This window comes from Dermacentor albipictus, chromosome 8 (assembly GCF_038994185.2).
Source record: "Dermacentor albipictus isolate Rhodes 1998 colony chromosome 8, USDA_Dalb.pri_finalv2, whole genome shotgun sequence".
Classification (NCBI taxonomy): domain Eukaryota; kingdom Metazoa; phylum Arthropoda; class Arachnida; order Ixodida; family Ixodidae; genus Dermacentor; species Dermacentor albipictus.
In genome coordinates this window covers 77915273-77932405 of record NC_091828.1, presented here as the reverse complement: position 1 = coordinate 77932405, position 17133 = coordinate 77915273, and the positions used below count along the sequence as shown (strand labels likewise).

The 17133-nt window shown below is 47.7% G+C and overlaps 1 long non-coding RNA gene across 1 annotated transcript; it reads left to right on the top strand.

Moving 5' to 3' along the window:
• The first annotated feature begins 4096 nt into the window (after positions 1 to 4096).
• Positions 4097 to 9767, top strand: LOC135921214 (uncharacterized). Its single transcript, XR_010570494.1, has 3 exons — positions 4097 to 4216; positions 7525 to 7597; positions 9632 to 9767. It is a non-coding gene; the product is annotated as an uncharacterized lncRNA (long non-coding RNA).
• Positions 9768 to 17133: the final 7366 nt, after the last annotated feature.

Sequence of the window (17133 nt, the reverse complement as noted above, 5' to 3'; positions counted from 1 at the left end):
TTGTATGCAATTTTCCCGAAACGTCTTATGCCAAGAAAAGCACATTGTATTTTTTTCTCCCCTACATCCTGTCGGCATCATGAAAATTGGAGAAGTTTTAGGCACCGCAAGCACTGCTATGCACGGAGTTTACTTATTTTTATGCGTGATTTGTATTCGCTACTCGAAACTGACTTTTTGTGTGTAAGCTTCACAAAAGAAGGCTGTAAATGACAGAGCAATGACATTACATCACTACAATGACAATGCATCACTAAAGCACCGCAAGAACATGAATTCTGGTCCATTTCAAAAAGTCCGCGGGGACTATATGTATGCGAGAAGGGTTTTCTTGTTTTCTTAGCACATGTGATGGCATTTTACCTGTATTCTGCCATAATATTTCTTGTAGGATCAAAACCTTACAAACAGTCGCTGGCGCAAATAAAGGATAACGATCCCATCAACAGTGACATCTTTCCACTCGGTTGCTTTTGGCCACTGACCAACATGACAGTGGCAAAAAATGACATAACAATGACATTCAATGAATAGCGAAAGCTCTCACAGTAAATTTTGATAAATAAAAAGCGGCAAAAATCATTTGAGCATGAATGTCGACCAGTAATATCGCTAATCAGTATATCCACGAAACGTATTGCCCCCGTCTAAACGATTTATTAAGGCGAAAGCCTTAAATAGCTCATGGGACGAAAATTTGACCGTCCGGCGTTAGGGCATGATGGCACCAAACTCGGAAGTCGAATCCTCAGGCTTCGGTGGGAGTCGAACTCACTTGGAGATATGGGTGAGCCGGCCATATCTTTAAGTTGGATCCCAGTTGATGTCGTGAAGGTCGAGAGTCCAACCCACTACTTTTGGTGTTAACGCGAATCAAAACAAAGTAATTGAGATATAGTTAATTAAGCCACAAGCACCCACGACCTTTGGTGGGAGTCGAACCTGCGATCATTGGTGTTAGGGCGAAGCTGATTTTGGCAAGGTTAATGAAGCTAGGATTAATAAAGGCACTCGAGCCCCCGAACTTTGGTGGAAGAAAACAAGCAATAGAAAACAACAACACATTACAATGAAAATATGAAGTAGTGTAAGCAAGGTCTCGTAAGTGCGCAGGCTTTAACCTTCATCCTTTTTAGCATATGCTTTAATGACTGAGACTTTTTATGAGCCGTGTACTTCAGCGCGCATTCCTCTGACCCGCCTCTCTCCGCGCCTTCTGCGCCGCCGCTGCGAGGCCTGGGTGGCACCAAAAATGCATGGCACACCGGAACATATGAACGCCGAGAAACGCGTCATGCGACCACTTAAGCTCTTTCTAGACGCGCTGCGCCATCTAGTTGCGCTGCCGAGAAGTCCGCACGTGACCTTCGAGACGAGAAAGGCGCTGTCGCCGTTTCTTCAACTGCGCTTCTTCAACAGGCTTACCTCACTGTTCACCTGAGGGAGAAAACCATTCGACAGGTGTCGCAAACTATGTGGACGATGTCGCTTTGGGGACAACTGGCCCTTCGAGCGCTGCACCACATCTGCGAGCAACGTTGTTCGCCGCAGTTAATGTGACGCCGCAGCATAAGATCGGCCTTCAAATTTACCCACGTAAGTCACCTGAACGATTCTCCTTTGTCTGATCTAGAACAACATATATATCTTGGTATAATTCTAGATGGCCGCCTCAGCTGGCGGCCTGCTTTTAAGCTGTGCGTCAATCACTCCGGTCTCTCCTAGAATACGCGATAGCGCTGACAGCTCGAGGCATGACTGTGATCAGTCAATCACTCTACGAGTTTATCAAGCAACGGTACGGTAAAGGTTACGTTAGGATTTGCCTTTGGTCAATGTTCCATCTCGAATAATGGCACAGCTAGGGAAAGATCATGGAGTGACTCTTCGAGAAATACTGGGTTTTCCACGATGCGCACAATCAAATGCTTTACTTGCCGAAGCCAGACGAATACCACTGAGACTACAAGCTTGTCAAGGGCCAGGTACACAAGATACATCGTCTCAGTCTGGTCCACGACTGCAGAACGCTTTTTTTAGACTGCTCCTCACACAGAAGGATGGGCAAAATGGCGCCTACCTTCCTTGAGACTGTGAATGTCTTAGAAGGCGCCAAGCTTGAGCGAGAGTACAACCGTCGTGGGTTTCTCATTCACTTAGCAGTAGAAGGAGTTCGAAAGAAAACGACTGTATTACCTGCAGTTCTACGTCAAGTGACTTGTAGAAGACACGTTAAAGACACATAGAAATTTTACTAAGGCTTCCGCAGACGCCTCTGTTTACTAAGGCAGTACCACTGCTGCGCTCTGTTGCGCGAAACCTGTAGCTCAATGTTCAGTTCGAATAGATTATGCAGGTTCTTAAACATCTGCAGGGCTATTAAGCATTAGCATGGCACTGAATTACATTATCCAAAAAACAAGATCATCAGACGCTCTTATTTAAACTACTTGCCCGCAGTTTTCTGATGGCTGTCCTCCGCCAACGCTGATTCAACTGCTCTACGCGAAGTGCTTGAGATGGCCCATCATATCATAAAAAAAGAAACCAGTGTTGTTTCAATGAATACCCCCACACATTGTTATCGCGGGAAACGAGGTCGATGATGTTTTCGCAGCATCAATACACAGCCATGATTTTATTGACGGCAATTTATGCAAAGTCAATGACACTAATGCTTATACGCCACCGCAGTGCTTACACCCTATTGCACCCTATATCAACCACTTACCGTGCTGTAACTCACCGCAGTTTTTCTCTGCTGTTCAAGTTACGCATCGCGTACGTAAATGCCGCACATCGCCTTCACCGACAAGGACGTGCACCGAGCCCTTGGTGTCCCGCTCCCGGACTCTCCAGCGAAACGCTTTAGCCCTTTCTGTTAAAAAAATGTACAACATTATGCAGTTGTCACGGTGTGCTTCTGAAAATGCTTTGACATGTTAATCTCACATGAAGTGCCCTAATGTTATTTGCATTTTCTAATTTTTCTAAAGGTCGTGCTCCAACTGAACAACAGGTCCACAAAGCTGTATTGGAGAACCACAGGACTAGTCTCTCACCTGGAACGCTTTTACTATGCGTATGATTGTTCGATGTGTTGCTAGTTCATTTCAAGTACATTGTACGGCCCAAAGTAGCTCATCGAAATAGTTTTTCGCCGAGTTCTGATCGTCGCATTGGTGTTGTAACTCAACACAGTCGCCATGCTGGCACTCTGCGTAGCGTTGTCAAAGATTGAAACATCGGAAGGCCCATCAGGCACACCGGAATGACAGCTTAGTGCAAGAACAAACGTGTTGCTTCAAAACGTAACTGTTATTTCCGTCATATGTCATTTCCGAACAACTTAGTTCTTTGGCTTTCGATGTACTCGAGCCCTCTGCGAGTACGTCATCGTCCATGGCCGTAGTTCCTTCGTCAGAAAACGCTGCTTCGTCGGGCATCTTTGGCGCAGCTTTCCCATTCTCGATAACTACGTGTGATTTCGTTGAGGGCAGTGGTTCTTTCAAACGTTTTGCTAGGTACGCAACGCAGGGTAACTCCTGTTTTCCCAGACCGGGTTTACTTTTTGTGTCATTGGACGAGCAACGATCGCTGAGAGTTTTGAGAGGGATTTTCACCTCCTTGGAGAGGTACCACTGGAATATTCAATGGCTTTTGTATTTTTTTCTTGCAGTGCATCGACAAGACAAAATTCTCAACACATTCTCGAGACACCTTTGTCAAGTGATTAGCGTCACGCAGGCCGAGAAAACTGTGCCTTCGGACGGCTACTTGCCCTGTGTCGAACGCCGCGTACTCACAGCACGGAAAGACCCGAACCCTCGATGAACGCGCGCGACGCGCCGGAACGTAATCCGAACGCATTAGGTACAGAAACTCTATGTGTACAGATGCTTTGTTATTGGCTACTTGCACTTACAGCTAAGCTGTTTATGCGGACCCCGTGCCGTCTTTGTCGGAATTCGCTAAAGCTATCGTCATCAGCAACGGCTCGAGAGTCGTCGTCTTCTTCGTCGTCGGATCGTTGGCGCCCCTCGGCGGTAATGCACGAACGCGCTCGATGGGCGCTCGTATCACTGCTTCCGCGTTCGTCGTCGTCGTTTCCCTAAGATGGCTCTGTTGCCGCCCGTCGTTCCAGCGTGGATTTTCACTTGTGTCGTCATAACAGGGAGGCCGCTTTTATGTGGTGTATGAGCCATCGCTTAAGGAGGTATGACCCATTCAATGTCTTACGTGACGGACAGATTTAATTTTGAAGCGATTTAATTTTGAACAATCGCAAGCGGCAATGCCGGGCGGATGCTGCTAACCACGCAACCGAGCAAACTCGACGCATCGAACGCAAGCGACAACGGTGGACGGCGGGCATACCGTCCATGACGTCGTTTTCTCTGTCGCAGCTTAGCATGTGTGTAACCTCATTAAGAAACACTAAGATGTCAATCGTCAAACCAATGCAACAAATCGTCAAAATGATTACAGCGCCCGCATCTCCAGCGGTGGGCCTTACACCCAATAATATACGGATTTTTCGATTAGTGGTTCCGCACATTTCATCCCAGCTGCATGTCATGAGGGAAGCTAGATATAGTGGAAGGGAGAGGGGAGAGGAGTCAGAGAATGGGTAGAACCGACACAGTCACGAAACGAGTGAATAACAGCCTTGCCGCTCTTCGCTCGCACTTCCCATACAAATACAAGATGTGGGGGAGAGTGGCACAAGGAAAAGGTGACGTGAGAAGGCAGGGAAACGCAGTATAAACTTAAGTTCAAGGTACGGTACGGTGCTTTTCCGCTATTTCTGAAAAGTAAAACCATTCAAATGTGTCTAGTTGACAACCTACGTAGGGCGTGCCGAAGCACAGCCACCTTAATTAAAGCGCAACGCTGGGTCTAGGCGACACAATGGAAGCGGTCGACCGTCCAATCAACACTTCTGTGCCCGCCGCAATAGCTTTGCGGCTACGGCATTGCTCAAGGTCGCGGATTTGACCGAGGCAGGAGCATTTCGACGGAGGCGAAATAAAAAACGCTCGCGCACTTTGGCTTAGGGGCATGTCAAAGAGCTCCACGGTTCCAAAATTCCGAGTGAGCCACTACGGCCTGCCTCATAATCCGATCGTGGTTTGGCCCGTACAGCTGCATAATCCAATTCAAGTTTAATGCTTCTGCCCCAATGCGATGCGCCATGTGAGGCAATGACAATGCTCAACCCTCTCGGAAGTTATGAAATATGGCGCACAAGAACACCTCGAGCAAACACCTCTCCCTTTTGTGCTTTGTGTACTACGCAGACGAAAAGCAGTGGTGCATGCAAGGTAACGTTTAACATCAACTCACCACGATTGTGTTGGGCAAAACGTTGGAGAAATTAGACATTCGCCGTCAACATCAACGCTAACTATCGTCAGTCAAAGCAAGCAGCACAGAAAGCTCCACCTACATCTATTCCCCCAGTGCGTGGGATCTGCATAATTTTTTAAGCAAGAGCGATTCACAGGTACAGAAGATTCTGCCTCCAGCTAAGTGTAGTCGTGTAGCGCACATAATGCTCTCCTTCAAAATCGTTACTACATAAATCAACATATAAAGAAGACCGACATGCAACCTATCATTTACCGATCAATATGCCGGGCCCCGTACTAATATAGCCTATTAAGCTAGCTTAGTGCAACATGGGGTTGACTGTCATATGCTACACTCAACGAGTTAAACGTGTCATGCAATCCGCGAATCACACCGCCAGTGGCTTACTCTAGTTGTAACTGAAGAGGCGGCATAGTAAGCTGATGACGACAAAGGATTGACTGCGCGATATGGTTAGGTTGTGTGAAGGTGTGGTCTAACTAGCCACCTTTTGTGTCGTAGTGTGCAGGGTCTAATTAACGATAAAGGAAAGAAACCAACACTGGTATTGTCAAATTATTGACATGGAGAACGCTCGTGCGGTATATTTAAAAAAAAAACAATTGCTGCAACGTCTTGTTAATAAATTCAAGGTTCTCTTGCACTGCAACTGGAGAACTTCATGCGCGCGTATTTAATATCACATAGCCGACTGGGCGAAAACTACGCAAGAGGCTATATACGACACCTCAAAGGGAAGAAAGGCATGGCTGCAGCTAAGAAACTAGGCGTTTTGCCCATCCTATCCTTTATTACAGTTTCGGGCCAAATCAGTCCATTGGCGATCGATATGCTTGAAGCCCTCGTAAGCGCGTCATTCCCAGTGGCTGTTATTTATATGCCAGGGACCATAGAGTTGACGGGCAACTTAACCTCGAAGTTTCAGATCTCGTCACTACGTGGGATTTTTTTGGAAGCAGCGGGTTCTTCGAACACTTCGTAAGGTACATAACGCAGGGCGACGCCAGTTTTCCGAATCCGGGTGTAGTTTTCGTGCCCTTGTGCGAAGCTTGCTCGTTGCAGCCTTTGAGAGAGATGATTCGCTGGTTCGAGAGATACCACTCGTACATTCAGTGGATATTGGCAGTGCATGAGCACGAGCAAGTGTTAAAGCCGCTCGCGGGAGACCTGTGTCAGCTGATTAACGTAACCCAGACTGACATAAATGTGCCTTTGGACGACTACAGGTCTTGCGAAGAGCGCCGTATGTTGAAAGCAGCTAAAGACGAAATTTTCGGGCAACGCGTACCACCTGCCGGAGCGTACCCCAAACACGAGCGTATAGTTTTCGCGGCTGTCGACCAAGGCACTTCCTTTTGTTTTCAAGAACAGAACTTCATGGCGCTCATGAGGCTGGCTTACGCCGCCCTTAATACCACTCTGGTCGAGCCATGCCACCATGACCAGACTGACTCACTCATCCTGGGCCGCCGTGTGGATTTTGCCCTCACCACATCGAAGCGCGTTCGTCTCAATTCGTACTACGTCTTGCCGGTGCCGGTTTCGCTTTGTTTCCTTTCTCGCCAAGCTAGCCCAGTGCCTACGTCGTTCACTTCAATATGGCTGTCCTTCTTCCAGATCTCTCTCGTACTGTTTCCACTGGCGTCGGTGCTCCTCTTGCTAATCGCCACGCCGCTCGTAGTGGTTTTGTCGGTGCTATAAGTCATCCCGCCTTCGTCACGTTTTTCCTGAGAACCTACCTCGGTCAGAGCCCGACGGCATTGGAAACTTCAACGTCAACACTCGCGAGAGTCTCTGTTATTGCTTGGATGTTCGCTATTTTAATTCTGGCGCAGTTAACGCAGACGGCGATCATTGAGCGTCAGAGCGTTCCGGCCATGTCGTCAGAAGTGAGGCATGTAGCACAGTTCCAGACTCGGCTGGACGCTGGAAGCATATCACCGTGTATGCGCTTCTACGTTAAACACATTCGTGACGAATTCGGCGGCAACGTATCGCACGTAGCGTCGCTGCGTCAGGCGGTGAGCAAGTGCGCGAACGAATGTCTCACTCACGATACCAAAAAGTTCTGTTATCCGAAAACTCAGAACGGTTCGCACGCCGTAGTAGATATTTGCCGCTTGTTTTACGAGGACAACGGTTGTTCGACAGGTCTTGCTATCAGCGAAGAAACACTCGGATCATATTTGAGATGGTTACCGACACACCCAAGATTTCCCCTAAGGTAAGTGCATCCGCAATCTTTATTGCTGTGTTATTTATACCAATGTTGCAGCAAGAGTTTACATGAGGGTTACTGCCGTCGATAACTGGCCTATTCGAGCCATGATTGTTGGTAATGCCATTTAAAGACTGATCTCTTTTGTATTCGTTGTGATCGTCATTGCAGAAGTCTAGTGTTAAGCCAATGGTAGATCCAGATGACCCCAGTGCTTCGCAGGGCATAGCAGTGTGGTCCGGTGTCGATAGTGGTTGGTCAGCCACTATTTATGCACACTGTGAGAATAACACGACTTTTCTTTAAAGCATGGCTTCAGTTACGAAAGTTATCACGCTCCTGAAGAAAGGGTGCTTTCTGGTTCAGTCAGTGTATCGCATTTTTGTTTTGGCTACAACACAGTGGCTATACCACAGTTCATCTATAGTTGTGTGACGCAAGGCTTTAAATAAACTGTTGTGTTAAACGAACTAGTGTAAGGATAGTAATGCAATCTCAAGACAGAACTTTCGGCTAACACGATGGTAAAAAATGGACGAGGTCTCAATACGGTGGCCAAGACAGTTTTATTTTAATTTGTGCATGTAACGTTGATTACCAGCAGCTAGGAAAGCACGGATGAATGCAGCCGCTCTAGATACTTAGATCGCTAATTTACACTGTCGGACAAGATACGCCCCAAAGGGTGTAAATATTTCTAAGGGTGAAGAGCGTAGAGTGTAAGCAAAACTGCGCCCGTTGGGTGGTATGTTGCGACACAACAATAATCGACATCTGTCTTGTCCGCATTTCCTTTCTTTAACACCGCGAGCCCAGTACTTCCAAGTCACGAGCGGCATGCGCGTTATCAGCATGGCAGATCATTCTCGACAGGGCGAGCGCAGCGTTTTCAAGGATGGAAACCCAAGCAAGACAGATGACGATTATCGTTGAGTGGTCTCCGAGTTTGATCAACATTGCTACCGTCACCTTGGTCACTACCCCGCCAGGAGTTGCTTTGCGGACTTGCCTTGAACATCTTATTCAGTTCGGTTACCGAAGTCCACGAGCACTGTTCGTGTGCTACAGCTGGGGGATACAACACACTTGCGGAAATCGTGGATGTGCAAAGAGCCTCGCAACTCCAACGCATGTCCCCGACAGCCACGGGCCGGTACATCGTGCAGAAACTCGGCTTCAATTACCACGTGCAGCACGGTCAGAAACAGGCGATTCCACCCTACCTCAGCGACACTCTCATCGTCGTCCCTATCCCTTGAAACATGCACCCCGAATATAACGGGGGCCGACGCCATGCGCCTGTGCCAAGGCACTGCTGCGCTCCTTTGGTGGGAATAGGACTACGCGCTTCGTAGACGAAGCAGAATACACATGAGAACACCGGTTCACGGCGGTAGTCATAGACGTTAACTCCCGGGCACGCGTGTAGTGACAGCACGGAATACCCAGAAGCAGCGGAAGAGGTTGTGACTGCGCTTGCGCTTACCGACCCCCTCTGCGATGTAGTTTTCAGCGACTCACAATTCGCAGTTCGTAAGTATGCCCGAGGGCGCATTTCCTCCGAAGCCCTTCAGATCCGAAGGAAAGCTGGTCGATGGCACCTCGATAGCACCGTGATCATGTGGTTCCCAGCGCACGTCGCCACCGCCACCGACGAGGGACCCCCCCCCCCCCCCCCCAACTTGAACGAGGTAGCACACCGCTCTGCGCGAAAACTGACCCGCCCCGCAGAATCGGAGACCCCTTCTTCGAGTTCGGAACTCCTGGTTCGAAACACGCGAGAACGCTCAGTCAGATACAACGACATCAAGCACTACCAGCTAGGCAGGCGAATATTGCCCCCACCTCGCTCCAAACTTTCCCCAGTCCGGTGCGATTGCGGCACATTTTCCCCGCGCAATACCCGAGTGCTCTTTGCAAGTTATGTGAGGCAACTAGAGTGGCGCTCTCACACATGTTGTGGGAGTGTCCTGCTATATCAGCTAAAATGGCAGTAGCTCCAGAGGCTCTTGCGTCGAAGTGGGCCGCTGCTCTGCGCAGATCCAAACCCAAGACACAAGAGTGGGCAGTCCAGCAGGACCGAGAGGCGGCGACAAGGCAAGGCCTCAAAGTCCCCTCATCAGAGACCTGAGCCCGGGTCATTAAAGTTTGCCGGATTTAAAATAAAGTTGCTTCCATCCATCCATGGCCCGGTACTGGGGACGTATTCTCGAACGTTCGCTTTCAGCGATACTATCACTTTCACTTGACGTATCACATGGGCACAGTATGACTCGAGTGGTTTTCCTCAACCAGCCAATCAACGTGCACTAAATGTGGTATATCTCTAAAAGTGAGCATCAAGAATACCTCCCTTATGCACAGGCAGGTGGCGCGCTAAATCTACACCATCTTTTCCTTTTGTTTATTTTATTTCTTTTTTTCACAAGTAGGGTTACTTTGTAGTGCACCTTGCTAGTAGGACTGGTACGACATGATGGTTGGTACTATGGCGAACTCATGCGTACATTGTTCTTAATGCGAGCGCTCTTAGGCGTTGGAAGAAAACCGGTTTGAGTCAGTACGCAAAGCGAATGGTGCAGCTTTTCTCTGTGAGATGTGTGTGCTGGGATGGTGGCCAGACCATCTAGAGAAATAAAATTATAGGGTTTTACGTGCCAAAACAACTTTCTGATTATGAGGCACGCCGTAGTGGAGGACTCCGGAAATTTCGACCTAAATTTCGAACCTAAATCTAAGTAAACGGGTGTTTTCGCATTTCGCCCCCATCGAAATGCGGCCGCCATGGCCAGGATTCGATCCCGCGACCTCGTGCTCGGCAGCCCGACACCATAGCCACTGAGCAACCACGGCGGGTACCGTCTAGAGAAGATGGTTCGGCTGGCTAAGTGGGTTGGAAAGCTACAAAAGGAACTCAAGAGCGAACAGAAGCAGAGGAAGGAAGAAGAAAAAATTTAATTATGCATATCCCACGCACTGTGGGAATCTATATAAGCAAAGCTTTCTGTGCTGTTTGGTTTGATTGACGATAATTAGCGGCGATGTTGACAGCAAATGTTTAATTTCTTCAATGTTTTGTCCGACACAAGAGTGGTGAGTTGATGTTAAACATTACCTTGCGTGAACCACTGCTGCTTGTCTGCGTAGTACATAAAACACAAAAGGGAGAAGTGTTTGCTTGAGGCATTGTGGTGCACCATATTTCATGATCTCCGACAGGGTGGGTCATTGTCATTGCCTCACATGGCTCATCGCATTGTGGCAGAAACATTAAACTTGAATTGGATTATGGGGCTGTATATGCCAAAACCACAATCATATTATGAAGCAGGCCTTATTGGCACACTCCGGATTAATTTTGATATCGTGGTGTTCTTTAACGTGTCCCTAAATTAAAGTGCATGAGCGTTTTTTCTTTCACTCCCATCGAAATGCAGCTGCCTTAGTCAAATCTGCTACCTCGAGCAATCCCATAGCTGCAAAGCTATCACGGCGGGCACAGAAGTGTTGATTTGACCTGTGACTGCTTCCTTTGTGTCGCCTATATGCTGTGGTGCTCTGCTTCTGCACTCCCTGCGTAAATTGTCTGACCGTTTCATCGAGCGAGGAGGATAGGGCACGCGGAGAGCCTTTCCTCCTCTCTGGCTTGGGGTATCCGGCGCGGCGCTGCTTGAAAGTGTTGCTGTCGCGTGCTGCGGAACGATTTCGAGATGTTTTAGATGGTACTTTGTGAAATTTACGCCATGTCCGTTCATATAAGGTCGTCAGGGAAGCCTTTCGGTGCATCGGTAACTACAATAGGCGGAAATATCTCTTGGGGGCGCAAAAATGTGACGCGCTTTATCAGCCGCGGTGTACGCACATGATTATCAGTCGCGGTGTGTATTTAGGTGTTGTGAACTATTTTGCTTATATCGGTTTTAATTCAACAAAGAAACAAGGTGTCTCTTTATTAGCAGCATGAAATGGTAAATCTGCTCACTATCTGATCGCTTGGCGTAGGGAGTAAAACATAAAGCATAAGAGCGCATGCTCGTGCACGGCCAACCTAAGGCAACCCCGAAACATCTAAGCGGCAGGCGCTGTCAAATATTTGTGATGCACCAGCATCGTTCTCGCGCATTTCAAATCTAGTAGGCTTCAAATTACCGTATGTCTACGCTGGCCTTCCTGCATGAGGCCGATGGCACTGCTCAACACAGCGATCACTGCGATTGGTGAACCAGCACGATACATAAGCTGTGCGCTTCGGCATTGCCTTTCTGGCCTGTATACAGCCATAATATATGAGAGGGATCGCATAGAAAGAATGCGATGCCTATTTCTTAGGAAAAAATTTTCGTAATACGTGTGAGTGCGTCGTAGAGAGCGGAACGAACGCAACTGGAAAAAAAAAATCGGTTATCATCCTCTTTTTCGAAAAAGCAAGAGAGAACGGGCTAACGCCGCAATACTACCTCACATAGTCACGCCGCACAACGTTTATAAATAAATAACCCTGACGCCGTATGCTTGGACTATGCGGTAACAGGACTAAGATATCTGTAATCCAGTACCTACCGCTGCTTAGGACGCTCGCGCAGTTCGTAAAGAGTCCCTTTGCTGGACAAGCTTAATTCAGACTGTAAGGTATGCTACTATTGCTTGCCAAAACTATTTTATTCAGGGGCGGAAATCTCACCCATCGAACCAAGTAGTCACGCAATGTAACCTGCAGAGAACAGTTTGAACGCTTGTCAAAGTATAACATCACAGCTCCTATCGTAGCAGAACGGTACCCACGCTGTTACGATCGTCACGTGTGTTTCATGGCTCCTAAACCGCAGCTTAGAAGATAATACTGCAATAAGGTCACATTAGTGAATGGAACATTCAGAAATACACAATTGATCTCCGAGGCTGATTGTGGGCTCAAATATGCGTGCACACATCGCGCTGCGTGTTCCGTCCACCTCAACGCCAGCAGAAATTCCGGCCATGACGCATTAAACCGCTTCAGCACGTCTCACAGAACCGTTTACCACGTAGGAAACGCACGCCATACTGAACAGACCGCACGACCGCGAAAACAAACACCAGAACCTGCCGCCGAGCGTATACCTGCCATGCAAGAGACCGCTTTCACCCAAGCCAGTATGGCGCTGCTCATAGGCGGCGCCACTGCGTTCACAATATGGCGGCGCCTACGAAAAAACTATAGTGTACTAGATAGAAAAAACGGTCTATACCACGGAGGAAGGAAACTAAGGAGAGGCCCTACCCCCTCCGCGCGCTAGGAGAAAAGTGTGGCGGAAATGACGTAGTAGGTTCTCATTTTTTAGCTGCTTTTTTAATTTTTTTGCTGTATAGCCACGCCTTTTGGGCCACAATGGCGGCGTTGTTCTGATTTTGAGCGCTCACACGTGTTGCTCTGCTGGTAGGTTTCGCGCCATGGCAAAAGCGCTGTGTGGGCGGGTTGGCGTTAGTCACCGTGTCTTGTTGCGCTGTGTTACCTGCACCGTGCTCTGCCGGATGTTGCGCGAGCGCGCGCGAAACCACGCGCAGCGCGGCGTGGTTTCGCGAAAGATGTAAACAAGAGAGGAGGGGGGCACAAAAAGCGGAGCATCGCCATGAGCAACGCCAACTTCCGGCTTCACTTTTGCTTCACAAAGAGTGACATCAGGGCCTCTCCTTAGTTTCCTTCCTCCGTGGTCTATACATATTTGCATGGTTTTATTTTTCAGAAATAGCAGAAACGCACCATACTGCACGTGCCTTGAACTTAAGTTTATCCAGCATTTCCTTGCTTTCTCACATCACCTTTCACCCCTGCATTTGTATGGCAACTGCGAATGAAAAATGACAAGGCTGTTATTCATTCGTTTTGCGGCTGTGTCGGTTATACGAGTTCCCTGCCTCCTCTCTCCCTCCTCTCTTCCATCGTCTAGCTTCTCTCTGGACTTGCACGTTGGTAGAAACGTAAACGCTTGCGGGGGCGTCATGGATAATTACAGCTGCCAAGAGGTTAATGTGGCGACGACCCGGGAGCTCCAGGGGACATTGTGCACATTCGACGTGGTGCGATACAAACGAGTTCCTCATCGCTTCTCTGCCACACCCCTTCGCTCTGAACCCCCCCCACCACGGTGTGCCAGACATCAGAAGCCACAGCAGCAGCAGCAGTGGGACAGTTGAAGGAAAATGCAAAGAAAGCTTCCCTTTAATAATAGCCCATGTAGAGATGAAGCTGAGGGTGACCATTTCACAAAGCATTGGTGAACGCTTCGAGGCGAGCACAACGAATAGGGCTGGCTCCGAAGCGAGAACAGGAAAGCAAGCCGAAATCACCTCACCGGAAAGCAGTGGTGGAAACACAAGTAGTGGTCACGGAAGGGCTACCACTGACGCGCCGGCCGCGGAAGAAAACAAGGAAAAGGGCAAGGATAAGACAGGAGGAGAGAGTATAGCTGCCTCAGGTACAGCTTTCGGCATCGAGGAAGCAGAAAAGCGTCGAGTTGTTATTGTTGGGGATTCCAGCATGCGTAAAGTAGAACCGGCGATAACAGAGAGGATAGGTGCAGGCGAATAAGTTCATGTTAGTGCGCTTCCGGGAAAACAGATTAGGGAGGTTACAGCGAAATTTAGCCAAGGAACGCATGTGGAACACAATGGGGCAGAGGCACCTAGTGGTGATAGTGGAAGGAGTGGTTGACATACAGGAAGGACGAGGGGCAAGGATCGCGAAGCAAATAGCCAAAGAGGTCACCGACCTGCTGAATGTATCAAAGGATGTACATATCCCAGTGCGCACGGTGCCAGAGGTTGAAAGGTAGAGGTATACACTTGAAAGGGTAGTGATTGCAGTAGAGAGGGAAATTTGGACGCTCGCTAAGGCGAAGAATTTTACGGTCATTGACATCGACCCAGATTTGCACCGAGCAGGCTGTGAAGGCACTTTTGTGCGCGACAGGATACACTTTAGCGAAAGTGTAGCAACACCGGTTGGGCGTCGATTCGTGGTATGGGTTGCAGCTTTTTCAGGCAGGCCCCAGGCAATCAGGAAGTAAGATTAAGTATTGACTGTAGCGACATAACAAGTAAAGGGCAGAATTAGACCACAAGGAGTTAGGAAAAGACACACAAAGGATAAGCATAAAGAAGGTAAAGTTTGTTACATAGACTTGCAGGGTGGTCGCAAGCAGGGAAAATGGCTGGAAATTCAATGGCAGCTGAATGTCGAAGCGATCAGTGAGTATGCCTTCACCGGAACGCATCTACGAGATTTGGAGCAGCCGTCTGTTATTGAAAGTTTTTTATGGGAAGGATGCAACAGAATGACTGGGTCAAGAAAAGGCGTACGCATAGGCATGCTAATTAGATGAGGTCTGAAGTGGCAAAGAGTAAAAGAGAAAGTACAAGGAGCATTTATGGATTAGCGGCACATGGCAAGGCAAAAGATGTGGCTGGGTGTAGCTTACATACAGAAAGGTCGTGATAGCAGGGATAGAAATAAGGAATCGATTGATTGCATTAGAAGCCATTTACTGTGTTCGAGAAGTCAGGCCAAGTGATATGAGGGAGATATGAACATGCACATGTATGATTTAAATAGCTATAGTGATTACAACAGTTCTCTAGTGCTGGATTTGTGTGATGAAAAGAACCTTATAGAAGTTAACAGGGAGAGTAAGCGTCATGGACAGGTAACTTGGCAATGCGGAAACAGGCAATCATCTATAGACTACGCCTTAGTCTCAGAAATGGTCTATGAACAACTAGACCAAATGGTAATCGACGAACATGGATACATAGCCTGAGTAGCTATCACAGACATTTAACATTAAAGTTTGAGCGAGATACTAACGGAAAACGAGAACCAATAGCATCAGAATTTCTAAACATGAATGAGGAGCAAATAACACAGATTGAAAAAAAAACATAAAGAAGAAAATAGAGGCTTTTCCTACAGCAGTCTGGGAACATAAGGAACTGGTAGACGTAATGCAGCATGAAATAAGACAGACCTGGCAAAAAAAAAATTTGGATTGGAAAGAGGAAACCTCGTAGGTGGTGGAACAAGGAAATAAAGCAAGCTACAGCAGAGCGCAAGTAGGCGTCTAGTTATCATTGAGAAGCCAAAAAGTTGCGATTACAGGATGAAGAGGTGCTCCATAGATGGAACACATACCGAGAAAAGAAAAGGGTGTCAAGTGAGCTCGCGCAAGAGAAAATTAAGCGCGCAAGTGAACGTTGGGTGCATAGCATTCGCAAGAGACAAAGGTGCCCCAAAAAAATTCTGGAACCATATAAGAGCACTTGGAGCTCCAATTAAAGATCTGTGAAAGAGACAATGCGCTGCGGTGCATGATAGATGTTATTAGGTATAACTTAGGCATGCACGAAAGCGCAACTCAGACTCAAACAGATCCAGTAACAACAGAGAAGTCCAAGATCAAAATTTAGCATAGAAAGCTTTTATTGAAAAAAAAAGCAGAAGAAAATGTCCATGATAACACGACAGCAGGACTCAATGAATTCCCAATACAGCTAATCAAACAGCTGGGTCAAAAGAGCAAGAAACTGCTGACTAATGCCACAGAGCAAGTGATTAGAACAAGGAAAAATCCGGTTTTATGGCGTGAAAGCAAGATGAACGTCATCTACAAAGGCAAAGGTGATAAGGATGAGTTCATACAGGCCAGTTACGGTAACGTCAATGATATACAGAATGACAATGCAAGCCATACACTTAGAGATGTCAAAGTGGGTGGAGAAAAATGATGTACTGGGGGAACTGCAGAATTGGTTCACGCTAGGCAGGTGCCTTGAGGCAGTGGCGCAGCCAGAAATTTCGTTCGGGGGTGGGCTCACGTTGCAGCTCGGTCTCCTGCTTATAGAATTTTTCAAGGGATCAAATACGTGAATAATAACTTTATTGCCATTGCCAAAGCTGCTGCAAACGGATTTTCCGTTCCGAGTTTTTCAGCCTAGGGTAGTACGAAACTTGTGTTTGTTTTTGAATGTGTGGAGCAGCGTGCTACATCTTCAGCAACATAGAACAATGACTGAGTTGGTATGCGTTCACATATGGCATTATGCGAAATGGCACGCAGGTGAAAGGTCACAAATGCACTACTGATAACTGAACATTACCTTTTTATCTTCCGTTTTTTTAATGGCAAAAACATTCTTGGCATTCTCAGATCAGTTTTCTCTTCGGTTACCTAGATATCTACCTATCTTACTAAAATTGTAATCTGATCCCGGAGATAGTAGACTCTAAAAATGTGGCCCATTACTGTGGGTGTATGCACTGGGTATAAGCCGCACTTCAATGAACCTCATCGACACCGACATGGGTCGTTGTGTATGTTCCACATATATGTGTGGACTTCACGACAGCGCCACCAAAACGTGTATGCGGCATGTCCGGAAGGAAGCGCGAGACAGGAGCCCTGCTGCTGTACATGCCTCATACATGACGCATTACGGCTATTCGCATAGTTTGGGAGTTGGCGTCAACATGATGTTCCACACAAGCCCAAGGGCGATACCACTGCTGC